The following is a 14,136-nucleotide window of genomic DNA, read 5'->3' on the forward strand; positions in this document are numbered from 1 at the left end:
ATAAATAAATAAAATTTAAAAAAATAAAAGGAAGAGAAGCTTTGAACAAGCTAGAGAACCTGGAAAAAATGGAAGAATTCCTAGAAACATATACCCTTCCAAAACTGAACCAGGAAGAACTACACAACTAAACGGACCAATCACAGACAAAGAAATCAAAACAGTTATTAAGAACCTTGCCTACAATAAAAGCCCAAGACTAGATGGCTTTACAAATGAATTTTACAAAATCTTTAGGAAACAGTTAATACCTCTGCTTTTAAATCTCTTCCAAAAGATTGATGACACAGGAACACTCCCTTCTACCTTCTATGAAGACAACATCATCCTGATACCAAAACAGCCACTTGTACAGAGTTCTGGGTGTTCCTGTGGGAGATAATTCTACTCTTCATAAAATTCCTACATTAAAAAACAGATACATTTGGTCCGGGAGGTGGTGCAATGGATAAAGCATTGGACCCTTAAGCGTGAGGTCCCGAGTTTAGTCCCCGGCATCACATGTACCAGAGTAATGTCTAGTTCTTTCTCTCTATCCTGCTATCTTTCTCATTAATAAATAAAAACTTTAAAAAGAAAAGGCAGATACATTTTAATCTTTTAGAACCTACTAAACACTGTGTCTTCAAAATGGCAATGATGGAGTATGTCTTTATATCTATCTGCATCAACATCAAATGCTATCTGCAAATCTTTTGGCAATCTGTGAGCTGAAATATTGAAATGTTGCTTAGAGGTGGTGTATATTGTACTTCTCTGGCTATCTTTTTTTTTTTTTTTTTTTTTTTGCCTCCAGTTCCTGGGGCTTGGTGCCAGCACTGTGCATCCACCATTTCTGTCGGCCTTTTTTCCTTTTTTTTTTTTTTTTTCCATTTGATAGGAGACAGAGAGAAATTGAGAGGAAAAGGGGAACTAGAGGGAGAGAAAGGTAGCTTCACCCCCTGGTGGGGAACATGATATCCTTGCGCTTGTGCATATCCTTACACTTAGCACTATGTGTGCTTAACCCAGTGCACCTCTGCCAAGCCCCCTCTGGTTTTTGTTTCTTTCATGAATCCATCAGTCATGGGTTTTTCTATTTCTCACTGGGTTTTTCCTTAATTTTTTTAAGCAGAGCGCTGATCAGCTCTATCTTATGGTGGTATGTGGTGGAACTGACCTTGAGACTTGGGAATCTCAGTCATAAAACTCTTTTTTGTATAACCATTATGCTATTTCCCCAAATCTAATTTTCTTTTTCTTGTTTTTGTTTTTTTTTTTAACCAAGAGTATCAATTAGCTCTTTTTTATGGTGGTACAGATAATTAAACCTGGGACTTTGGAGCCTCAGGCAAGAGTATCTTTACATAACCATTATGCTATCTACCCCCAAGCCCTTTCTTATTAATTTCTATTTACTTATACATATTGTGGCTATTTGCTGGTTATATTGTTACACAGATTTTCACCCAGGGAATTGTCTGTTATCAAACTATCATGAAGAGATATCAGGAACAATTCTGACAGTCTTTTTCCTTTGGCATATTTGTTTTGCTTCCCTCACCTGACATTGTGGAGGGAAATCATTATTACCAAAGAAAATATAGGAGAAAAGGTTTGAGTTAAATTTTTATCTGCACAAGATAAATTAAATGTTCTTATATTGAACAATATTTCCACTGTAATGTGAACCATAATTATTGATACACTTTTAAATAGACAAAAAAAGATAGACTTTTATGGGGGCAATATTTTTCTGATGGAATTCTATAATATCACCTCCTTCATATTTTGTAGCATAGTAATCATTTTTACAAAAGTATTTGCAGACATTATCAATTTTCCCCAAAGTTGTTCTGAACCATTTGACAAGATAAAAACTATTTGATTTTGAAGACTATCTCCTGATGTGTGTGTGTGTGTGTGTGTGTGTGTGTGTCGGACATTAAGCCAGCCTCCCCCTCCATTGCTGATACTATGGCCTATTTACATAATCATTGTTTTGCCTGAAAGATTTCTCACCCATCCTATTGATCTATCTTCTTTCTACCTGCCTGCAGACCTGCCCTGCCTGCAGGGTAACATTATCCCACCAGTTAAAACCATCGCAACAGTTGCTAAGGAAGTTCTACCTTCCCAGTGTGTCTTTTTCCTTTCTCCACCCCCTTTCCTAGCCATTTCCATTTCCGACTTGCCACTTCTGGTTTTATCCTGTAAAAGCCGCTTCCGTTTCTGGTATCTTTCTCTTCTCTCTTCTGCTTCCCAACCTAGAGGAGGTCAGGCGTGCAGGGATGCGGACACTGGCCATTCTGGTTTTTGGCTCCACGTGGCTTAACCTGCTGCACTCATGCCCGACTCTGGGGCTCCCACATGAATAAAGATTTGTATTGCTACTGCCATGAGCTTGGTTCCTGGGTCATCTCTCTCCCACCCACAACATTAGTCCGGAATTTTTGTAAACTTTCTCTTCCCTGTTCTTGAACTGGGGTCATTCTTCCAAGACGTGACCTGCTGGTTGGTGGTTTTACATGTGATCTGAGCAGTGATTCTCAGTCATTTTCATCAACTTCTAGAGAAATCCTAAGTCATTTGTCAGATTTGCATTATCTTAGCAGCCTGTGTGTTTTAGCATGGTATCTTTTTTAAAAAAATCTTTTTATTATTATCTTTATTTATTTATTTGTTGGATAGAAACAGCCAGAAATCAAGAATGGAGAGGGTGATAGAGAGGGAGAGAGACAGAAGGAAACCTGTAACAGTGCTTCACCACTCACAAAGCTTTCTCCCTGCAGGTGCTCTAGGGGCTCAAACCCAGGTCCTTATGCATTATAACATATGCGCTCAACCAAGTGTGCTACTACTCAGCCCTGACATGGTGTCTTTGAGTGCCTATAACACCAGACTCCAATCAGAGATAAGTGACACCTGGGAAAGATGTTCTTGCAGGAGACTTCGCATGTGGCCAGCTCATTTCCTAGTCCTCTTACAATATGCACATTTTTGCTCTCTGTGCACCTCTATAACTTCAGGAATTCAGATAATGAGGGCTGAGATGATGAGGACTCCTTGAGTCTGCCACTCCATTTATCCCCAAATTAAGGAAGTGTGTTAAATACCAATCTGGGAAAACAAGGCAATACACCTCAGGGGTATTCAGGGAAACTGCACCAAATAGGAAATAGCAGGACAAATATAGCCAAGTTCCTCTTTCATGTGATGGATAGATGCTTGCAAATAGAGACGTGAAGCAAAACAATGTGGAAGCCAGGCTTTATTTGTTTTTGGTGTCTCAAAGTCTCAGGTATACACAATTTCACTGTCCTAGGCCAATTCATTCAGATGGAGAGACAGACAAACAGGAAGAGACACCATAGTGCCATATCTTCACCTTTCTCCAGGTTACTGTAGTGTGTGGTGCTGGGGCTCAAATCCAGTCCATCCATATGCATGGCAAGGCAGGTGCCTTCCTATTATGCTATTTCTCCAGTCCCAGAACCCAGATGTTTTTGTGTGTCGTTTGTTCAGTGTCAGCAGGATTTTTTTTTTTTTCTTAAACGTCAGTGATACAGTGAAACCATACTGAACAGAACAACTTTATTCAAGGACCTGCAATGACATAAATGTGATTTATTATAGAATTTGCCCCTCACCCCCTGTGATTATGGAGGCTGGGCAGCTCCATGGCATGCTATCTAGAAGCTGGCCACCTAGGAGGTCTAGTACATAAGTTCTAATCCAAGGGCAGGAGAAGATGGATGTCCCACTCAAAATACAGGCAGAAAATGCTTTCCTTCCTTCTTTTTCTGGTTTATTGCAACCCTCCAAGATTGGACAAGGTTCACCTACTGAGGGCATCTTCTTTAATAAATCCTCTAATTCAAATGTACTTCTTTTCTGGAAACCTTCTTCCTGGACAACCTCCCACATGATGCTTTACCAGACGCCTAGATACCTCAAGGCCCAGTCAAGTTACCCCCAAAATTAACTACCATAGCACCTTTGACAAAGTTGTATTCCTTTTACCAGCAGTGTGAATTTCCTCTTTAAGAAACAATTTATACTCAATGATCGCATCCCCAACCACATCCACCCCACTTCCCACACACACACTCACACAAACATACACTACCACCAGCAGCAGCCCACTGCCTCCTAATAATTCCCATGAAAACCTTCAGAGCTTATTTCTAAAAACTTCAGGGACACGGCCCAGGAGGCAGTAGCAAAAACACTGAACCCACAGGCATGAAATTCAGAGTTCGGATACTAGCATAGCATTGCTCTTTCATTAACAAGTAAGTCTAAAACAAAACAAAACAAACAAAGAAAAAAAAACTTCAAGAGACAAACCAAATTTTCCACCTGGAAGGGGTTCGGCTCCTGGCCTGGGGCAGGGTGTCAAATAAAGAGCAGCTGGGTCAAATCTTTTCAGGACTAATTGGTGGAAGGGGTCAAAGCAGGGGAGGAAACAGACCTCTACACTCGTAGCTCTAGAACTGTGCAAATCAACATCCAGTCATTAAACTAGAACTGACACATGTACACAGAGAATTTAGTGTTGTCACAGAACTGGTGGAAACTCCGGTAACACCAGACACAGTGGTGATGGAGGAAAGGCATATTGCAGCCACTCGACCCAGGATTCTCAAGCACTGGGAATGATCAAGATCACTGTAGCTAAATCAGGAGACAACTGAACATGTTGGGGAGTGCTGGGCTTTACACTAGGCCCCCCAGTCCCAGAGCCTACTTGAAGGTCTTCACTAGGTTATCATAATGAAACATATATGGCCCTGGGGTAGGGAAGGACATGTCAGACTAGCAGGAAATTTCACATCTTCTGCTGGTGGCCTCCCAACACTTTCCCAAGATCAGTCACATGAGGTAAGACTCAAATAGATCCCCCTGGGGTGAAAGTAAACCACTGTAAAATGTGACTGCCACAGTTAGTTGCCCACCAGAAGATAATGATCCCAAATGCTCATCTGCTCTGGTTCTGTAATCACTGATACTATTATGGATTTCAAGACAGTGGTCCTTTAGGCAGCAAAATCCCACTTCTCCAAACAGGTTTTACCCAAGAAGCTCTGGCCCCAGTCCCATTGTGTACAAATGCAAATGTGTACCCTAAACAAGCAGAGAAGCCCCACTAAATTCTTCAAAGCCATCTTCTCCATCCCTAGTACCTGGGTCATTCCATCAAGTCCAGGTCACCAGATCAACTCCCTCTTCCCTAGAGGCCAAAACCCCAGGTAGATGGCTTTTATCTAAGCTGGTCATAGCAGGAACCATCTCCACCTGTAGATATCTAAGGATCTACTTCTACCTCCAAAGGGAGAACTTTCCATTCCTTCATTCATTATCTTCCTACACTCTGGTGTAGAGGTGGGAGCTGTGATCAGTCACCAAAAATATCCTGCCCCCTCCCCCAGGGAAGGCTTGCTGGGCATTTATATCAAAGGCTCATCTAATTCTCACTGAAATGGAGAGGAAGAATCTGTCTTTTGTCTGGGGGAGATATTATGACTCTACCAACACAAAGATAGAATTTCTCTCTACAAAAATAGAATGACTTGGTTGATGATAAAATTCTCAAGAAAGCTGTCCACTCCAGGCAAAAATAGATCTTTGTTTACCAACAAAAATTAACACCGATATCAAAAAAAAGCACATGAAAAGATGCTCCACATCTTGCATTACCAGGGAAACACAAATGAAAACAAAGATACATAAGCACATACCTGCCAGAAAAGCCAAAATCTAGAACACCAACACCACTAAATGCTGGTGAAGATGTGAAGCCACAGGAACTCTCATCACCGTTGGTGGGAAGATAAAATGGTACAGACACTTAGGGAGACAGTTTGGTGGTTTCCTGCAGAGGTAAACACGGTCTTACTATACCATCCAGAAGTCACACTCCTTGGTATTTATCCAAAGGATTGAAAACTCATGTTCACACATAAACTACGTATAGACATCCATAGCAGATTTTGTTGTTTTCAAAACTAAAACACTGCTCAGCTCTGGCTTACTGAGGGGACAGCAAAAGAATGAACAATTGTCAAAAGATTTGGGAGGAAGTGGCGAATGAGGTTTTTTCATGTTTCTCTAAACCCACAAAAGCACCACACCCAGAGTGTTGCCAATGCAAACCATGAATGCTGGCATGTAAGTCCATCCACTGTAACCAGGGAAAGTTCTGGGTCCTTTCTGCACCTGCCTTCTCATGTAAAATAGGAGCAAAAGTTAGCATACAGCAATGTCTCTGCAGGTGGATGAAGACAATAGCTGAGACTCATTCCCCACGTGTGGCAATGTGAAAGTCACATTACCAAAGTCACTGGCCCAGTTGGTTGGTAGAGAGTTAAAGGCAAACTCCTGACTGGGAACAGACTCAAAGGCTAATACAAAAAGAGGATACAGTAGAGAGAACTCTTTCGCCACAAAAAGCAGCGGACTAGAGGGGGGGTGGATGGCGAGAAATTTAAAAGAGTTCAGGGAAGGTGTTTGCTTTTGTGTTACAGTCATGTTTTAGGATGATGGTTGATCTAGCTGTAGACTTCAGTTTTGATAGAAACAAGTCAGTAGAGAGAACGTATGTTGCAGGACATAGGGAAATATCAACAGGGCTTCTATGTAGCAGAAGGGAACAATTTTCTTCACAGAAAAGACAGCATTCTTGCGAGCAGAGAAGTGTCTGTATGACAGACTAGAGGTTTGTTAGAATTTTAGGCACGGGAGTTTCCTATTCATTTTTTTTCTTTTTGCCATCAGGTGGCAGCAGAACACTTCCTATAAGCCACATCATCCTAAATACCCAGAAATGTACACACTGACGCAGCTTACTTATCGTTATCTTCATTTTGCAGAGCTGGGGACTCATGCATGTATAACTGCACCACTCCCTCGCCAAATATTTCATTAAGCTAGAAAACCAAAAATAGCAAGGGAGAGGGAGAGAGAGAGAGAGAGAGAGAGAGAGAGAGAGAGAGAGGGAGAGAGCTCACAGCACCAGAACTTTCCCAGTGTCATAGCACTCCAATATGGTGCTGGGACTCACTGGGAGCTACATGCACAGTGTGCAGCCCATGCAGTGAGCCATCTCTCCAGATTATTTTTTAAGGCATGACGAGTGTCTGGAAAGACCATCCTGGCACCCTCTTGTCCTTGCACATCATCTTCCTTGAACAGAGTCCTTCCCCATCTAGCTCTACCCATATAAGAGCCAGGATATGAGGGGGATGTGGCAAGGCAATATGTGCAAAGAGGAAAGTGGGGACAAGTTTTGGGGAACCAGAATTCACTTGAGGAGATGACAGAGGAGAAAAGAGCAGCTAGCAGATATTACTAGGGCCACTTCTCGGCAGATGTTTGCTGTTGGGCTGACATCGGGCCAAATATAAAAGGGACAGGATAGGTGCAGTGGACATTTAGAGATGATAAAGGAGGAGCTAAGGGCTGGCTCAGGTCTCCAGCATGGTTGAACAGAGGCCCTGTAGCCTGGATGTCTTGGGGAAGGTGACGTCCAGTTTAGGGCTGTGGATTGTTAAGTGTGGGCAGAGCATTGTGGAGAAAGATGCAATTTTATACATATAAACAGCATTGGGAACTTAGGACTGGGATGACATCACCAAAATAAGAACACAAGAAAACTGGTCACTACAACAGTCTAAACACAAGAGGGGGTGACATCTGTGGGGCAGAGCATACAGTGTGAGAAAGAATAATGCCCCAAAGTCAATATTAAAGGATAGACAAAAGGTTAAGAAGCCCATCTAGAAAGGGCTTCTTACCCTTACAAGACACAGAGCAGAGGCCCAGTGATATGTGACCTGTCTTTGGTGACTTTTAATGTATTCACAGAGGAAAGGTGATGACTGACATATATGTCCATTTGCAATGGATAATTTTAAGTGTCAAAATAGCCAAGCTGTGATGTTTGTTCAAACACTGGATGAGATGTTGCTGTAAAAGTATTTTTTTAGGTGTAGTTGACATTTAAATCAAAACACTTTGGATAAAGTAGATGCCTTTCCATAATAGAGCTGGACATTTTCTAGTCAGTTGAAGGCCTAAAAAGCAAGGCTTTTCCCAAATTGGAGAACCCAAATCTCATCTGTTATATTATTCTTCTTTTAGGTTCCTGATTACTGAACAATTTGTTCTGCTTTATATCTTAATGCTTTTCAGTCACCAAACTGTAGATGCTACCACGATGCCAACGTGAATTTCCTGGGAAGATGACCTCTCCAATGTGTCCTGGAACCCCACCTCTCCAGAGCCCTGCCCCACTAGGGAAAAACAGAAATAGGCTGGGAATATGGATCAACCTACCAGTGCCCATGTTCAGCAGAGAAGCGATTACAGAAGCCATACCTCCTGCCTACTGCATCCCATAAGGATCCTGAGTCCATACTCCCAGAGGGTTAAAGAATAGGAAAGCTATCAAGGGAGGGGATAGGATACAGAGTTCTGGTGGTGGGAATTGTGTGGAGTTGTACCCCTCTTATCGTATGGTTCTGTCAATGTTTCCTTTTTATAAATAATAAAATAAAATAAAATAAAATAAAATAAAATAAAATAAAATAAAATAGGAAAGCTTCCAATGGAGGGGATGGGATGGAGAACTCTGGTGGTGGGAATTGTGTGGAATTGTACCCCTGTTATCCCACAGAATGTTGATCATAACTAAATCAATAAAAAAATTTAAAGCAAATACTAAAATTCCCCAATAAGAAAAAGAAATTTTGTCTTCAGATTATAGCACAGAAATTCCAAGCATTCAGTCCTTGAACTCAAAAACCTTTAACACTCAGTCTTTGAACTCAAAAACCTTTAACACTGCCTTCTATACAAAATAACCAAACACACAGATTTACCTCTCCTTATGTGTATAAGATTGACCATATCCATCACCAAAGGTCTACTCACAGTTCTCCACCTACCCTCCCAAGCCCCTCTCCTCTTTCCTTCAGCAGCCACTATAGTTTTTACTAGATCTCTTTTTCTTTTTCTTTTTTGCCCCTAGGGTTATTGCTAGGGTGCTGGGGCTCCCTGCCTGAGCAACTCGACCACTCCCAGGAACCACTTTTCCTTTCTTCTTCTTCTGGGTGAATTTTTTTTTTTTTTTTTTTGAGATTGAGAAACAGAAAGGAGAGAGATGACTACAGCTCTGTCACCCTGTTTCTGAAGCTTCTTCCATCCCAACCACAACCCCCAAAGGTGGGAACCAGGAGCTTGAACCAGGGTCATCATACCCAGTAACTTAATGAGCTACTGGGTGTATCGCCACCCAATCCTGTTTTCACAAGGTACTTTTCTTAATTTTTTGCAAGTTAATTTGCTTTACTTACTTGAATTCCACAATTAAAACTATCTGCTCTCACTTCCTGATTCATTTCATTTGGTCACCTTGAGCTCTATTCATTTTATCCCAAAAGGCATTTCATCTTTAGTAGCAGAGTAGTATTCCATTAAATATATATCCTAGTTTCCTCTCTCCAGCCTCTGTTAATTCTGTTTTGGGTATTCTTTTTTATTTTGTTATCTTTATTTATTGGATAGAGATATTCAGAAATCGAGAGGGTAGGGGAGATAGAGAGGGAGAGAGAGACACCTGCAGCCCTACTTCACCACTTGCAAAGCTTTCCTTCTGCAGGTGGGGACCGGGGGCTCGAACCTGGGTCATTGTGCACTGTAACATGTGCGCTCAATCAGGTGAGCCACCACCCGGTCCCTGTTTTGGGTATTCTGACTGCACATCATTAACTCTGGACTTAATTTCTAACCTGCCCTGAAGATTTTGGATTCAACATCCCCAATGATTACAGGGACTGATTCCTTAAAAAGAATAAACGTATCTTGATAGTTCTTTAGATGCATGTAGATATAAATGTAAATTAGATGTGTGATAGAAGTTTGGAGATACAGCCTGCCAGGAACCTTTACCACACAGGAAGTTGTGGGAAGGTTCAAGAAGGTTCACACTGTGCTTGAAATCAGACACTAGTTGGTGGTGCTATACCCAGACAGTGTGGCTCCTCCCTGATGAGAAAAGAGAGTTGGAGTAGACCCCTACCCCCTAGCCCCTACCCAGTGAGGCAGTGGATGCAAAGGGAGTGAGCAGTAGTAAATGCACAAAACAGAAGGGAAAAAGTGGAGCTCTACCAACTCAGGGAGCCTGGGCAAGCATGCTCAAGTGTTCAGGAAGTAGATGCCTTCATTACCACCCCTGTTCCCTTTACCCCCAGATCATCACACTGGCATATGCAGCACCAGGGAGCAAAACTCAGGACCTCATGCATGCAAGTCCAATGCTATACACCACCTCCCATCATACCACGTGCCCAAGGCTATTTCCTGCACCCTCAAAGTTCTTGTTTGTATTCAGGTTCCTGGCACCGTACTTCTGTTCTTGTAGGGAATTTAACATACTGCTGTCTGGCTTTCATTAACCATTGTACCACTGAGCTTCAGCATCTGGTTACATGTATGAATAGCTCATTCATTCAGCTAGTTGAGTAGTGTCCATTGTGTCGATATACCCAGTTTGGGTTCCATGTACCAGCTGAACAATTGGATGGCTTCCAACCTTTGTCTATTCTGAATTAAATGGTCAAGTACAGCCCTCTGTGCAGACTTGTTTCCATTTCTTTGGGGATATGTACTAGAGTGATATTGCTGGTTTGACAAGTGAATACCTCACTACAAGGAACTGCTCAACTGTTCCAAAGTGGCTGCTTGTGATACTTAATTTACAACAGGAAGAATGGAGAAAGGAAAGAAACATAGATTTCTGTTATTTAGTACAAGTTAACATTTAGTAAAAGTCATTTCTATGTGCTATTTTCCAGGGACTAGAAAACCAAGAGTTGACTGTTGAGATTCTGAGAGCCCAGGTTCAATCCCCAGGCCCACTATCAGCAGAGATCAGCAATGCTCTGGCCATATATATACATATAATTTTTACATGTTAGTGACTGCTTCAAATCAATGTGGCAGAAATGGCTTGTCTCAGAACTCTAATTTGGTTGTTAAAAAATCAGCATTTTAATACCTGTTTTTAGGTCAAATTCATTTTTTACCTGCTGTCCACATTCCCTAGATAGGAGGAAACTTGGTCTTAACTCGTTTGTTGAAACTCTCCCCATGGCCAAAGAAGTAAAATGTGGCAGGGTCTCACCCAGACCAAGGGTGGGTAGTGGAGAGAGGAAGAGGCATTTTGTGATCCTGCATGTCAGTCCCTCTAGACACTGTCTGAGCAATCCTCAAGTTGCTGGATTGCACTGGAGTTATTAGGAGAGTCCAACCAATTTCAAAGGATGAATGACAATCAACCTTGTTGGCTTAAATGGTTCCAAATACAAGCAACTGATAGTCTGGAGATTAGTGGAGCAATGGGAGGGACTGCCCCACTCTCTGAAGGGAGACTGGGTCAATATACTCTGCCACTCAAGGAAGACTAGACCTGAAATGAATGCAGCCTACAATGTTCCTAGCTGTGACCATGGAATGTGAGCTCGGACCTACAGGGATGCAGAGGTTACACAGGCTCCTGTGCTGAATATGGGCCCTAGATTAGATTGATGGGGTTTACAGTTAATGGTATTTATATACTTGCCCTATATTTGGAAGCTGTTCTTTCCCCTGATCCAGCTTTCTAGTTTCATTCCCAACTCTGACAACATCTCCCTATATAACACCTTTAGCCCACCTGTAATGTTAGCTGTCAGGCTCACGCAAGAACTAGTAGTCATGGGGACCTTGGAATATACTGAAAACATACTTTTTAACTTTTCCCTAAATGGAGAACCCAAATCTCACCTGCTATAGTCTTACCTTTAGTTTTTTGACTAACAATTTGTTTTGCTTTATATCTTAATGTGTCGGGCTGAGCTTCATTGATGGGAGACAGACGACCAGGGACTCGTGGTTGAGCTGTAGGCAGTATCTCTTTATTCATGCAGGACGCAGCGCAATCTATACCAAGCTAAGCTTGGTATAGAACTCACAATGCTGTCTTTATATATACTTGCCAAGTAGGGTGGAAACAGGATGTGACATAGAGAGGGTGGAGAGAAAAGTGACTGGTGAAAATCAGAGTGTGACAAGGAGAGGATCAGGGTGTGACAAGGAGAGGGGCAGAGCAAAAACATATCATGAACCAGTGGGGATTGAACCAATGCCCTGCAGTGGTTATGTAAATAGAATACAGTGGTTATGTAAATAGAATACAGTGGTTATGTAAATAGAATGAAGTGGTTATGTAAGCAGGGGGGATTAAACCAAATGAAACAGAAGAGGTTTTAGAAGTATACCAACATTAATGCTTTTTAGCCACCAAGCTGCTGATGGTACCATCACTCCAACCTGACTTCCCTGGGCAAATGACCTCACCAGTGTGTCCTAGAACCCCACCTCCCCTGAGCCCTACCTCACTAGGGAAAGACAGAAACAGGCTGGGGTTATGGATCAACCTGCCAGTGCCCATGTCCAGCAGAGAAGCAATTACAAAAGCCAGACTTCCCATTTTCTGCACCCCATAATGATCCTAGGTCCCTACTCCCAGAGGAGTAAAGAATAGGAAAGCTGCCAGTGGAGAGGGTAGGATGGAGAACTCTAGCAGTGGCAATTGTGTGGAACTGTACCCCTTATCAAATGGATGTTGATCATAATTAAATCAATACAAATTTAAAGAAAATGCCATTAGTAATATGTAGTTTTATTGTATCTCATATCAGTCATGAAGAAATTTTTTTTTTGTCTTCAGGATCATTGCTTGGGCTGTGTTAGCACTATGAATCTATAGCTGGGGGGGGCAACTTTTCTCTCTTATTGAACAGGACAAAGTGAGAGGGGAGGGGAGGATAGAGAGGGAGAGACAGAAACACCTGCAGACCTACTTCACTGCTTGTGAAGCAACCCTGTTACAGATGGGGGCTAGAACCCTGATCCTTGAGAGTCCTTGCACTTCTTATTACGTGTGCTTAACACAGTGCGCCACCACCCGCCCCTGCGTCCCCCCCCACAATACAATTTTCTTTTCCAGCTCTTACTGCAGTTTGTAATTATATACTTACCTGGACAATTACTTTGCAATGTTTTTTTAGAAGGAAACCCTATGAAAGTCAAGGCTATAACTGCTTTGTGTTCTCCGTCACTAACAAATGTCTGAGTGTGTATAAAATATTTGTTGTGGGTCCAGGTGTCCAGGCACACCTTGTTGAGTGCAAGTTACAATGAACAAGGACCCAGGTTCAAGGCCCTAGACCCCACCTGCAGAGGGAAACGCTTTGTGAGTGAAGTAGTGCTGCAGGTGTCTCTCTCTCTCTCTCTCCCTCCCTGTCTCCCCTTACCCTGTTTCTAGCTGTCTCTATCCAATAAAGATAATAAAAAATTAAAAATAAATTATAAAAAAATATTTGTTGTATGAGGGAGTTGTATCAGACAGGGATATCTTAATAGTAGGGCCAAGTTTTCTCTTTTCACTCTTTCCAAGCCAATCGTGGCCCCATATTGATTTGGGGGAATGTTCAATGTTAGCTTTACAGGTCTATTTGGAGTATATGTACTTGTCATATGCTGGATACTTAAGCCACTAACCAAGGAGGGTAGATTTAGTGTGACTTCATGGCCTTTGTCAGTGTAGAGGTTAAATGCAGCAGCAAATAAGTGCTACATTCAAAGTATAGGCCAAAATGAGGTCCACCATCTAATGAAATATGATTCAGTCTTTAAAAGAAGTTCTGTCATCTGCTCCAACACGAATTTTGAGAATGATGTACATTATGGTAAATAAACTGTCAAGGGCTGGAGAAACAGCATAATGGTTATGCAGAAACTTTCATGCCTGAGGTTTGGAGCTCCCAGTTTCAATCCCCAGCACCACCAGAGAAACAAAACACCTGTCACAAAAGGACAAATAATGTGTATTTTGATGCTTATATATGTCATATAAATAACATATTACATGCAAGATCAGGGTAAAAACAAAAGTACAGCAGGTATAGATAGTATAATGACTATGCGAAGATTCTCATGCCTGAATCTCCAAAGTCCCAGGTTCAATCCCCTGTACCACCATAAGCATGGGGAAGTAGTGTCTAATGGAGATGGTGCTTTAGCTCTGGGAGTGAGAATTTAGGGTTTGGGGGA

This window comes from Erinaceus europaeus, chromosome 4 (genome assembly GCF_950295315.1).
Source record: "Erinaceus europaeus chromosome 4, mEriEur2.1, whole genome shotgun sequence".
Lineage (NCBI taxonomy): Eukaryota > Metazoa > Chordata > Mammalia > Eulipotyphla > Erinaceidae > Erinaceus > Erinaceus europaeus.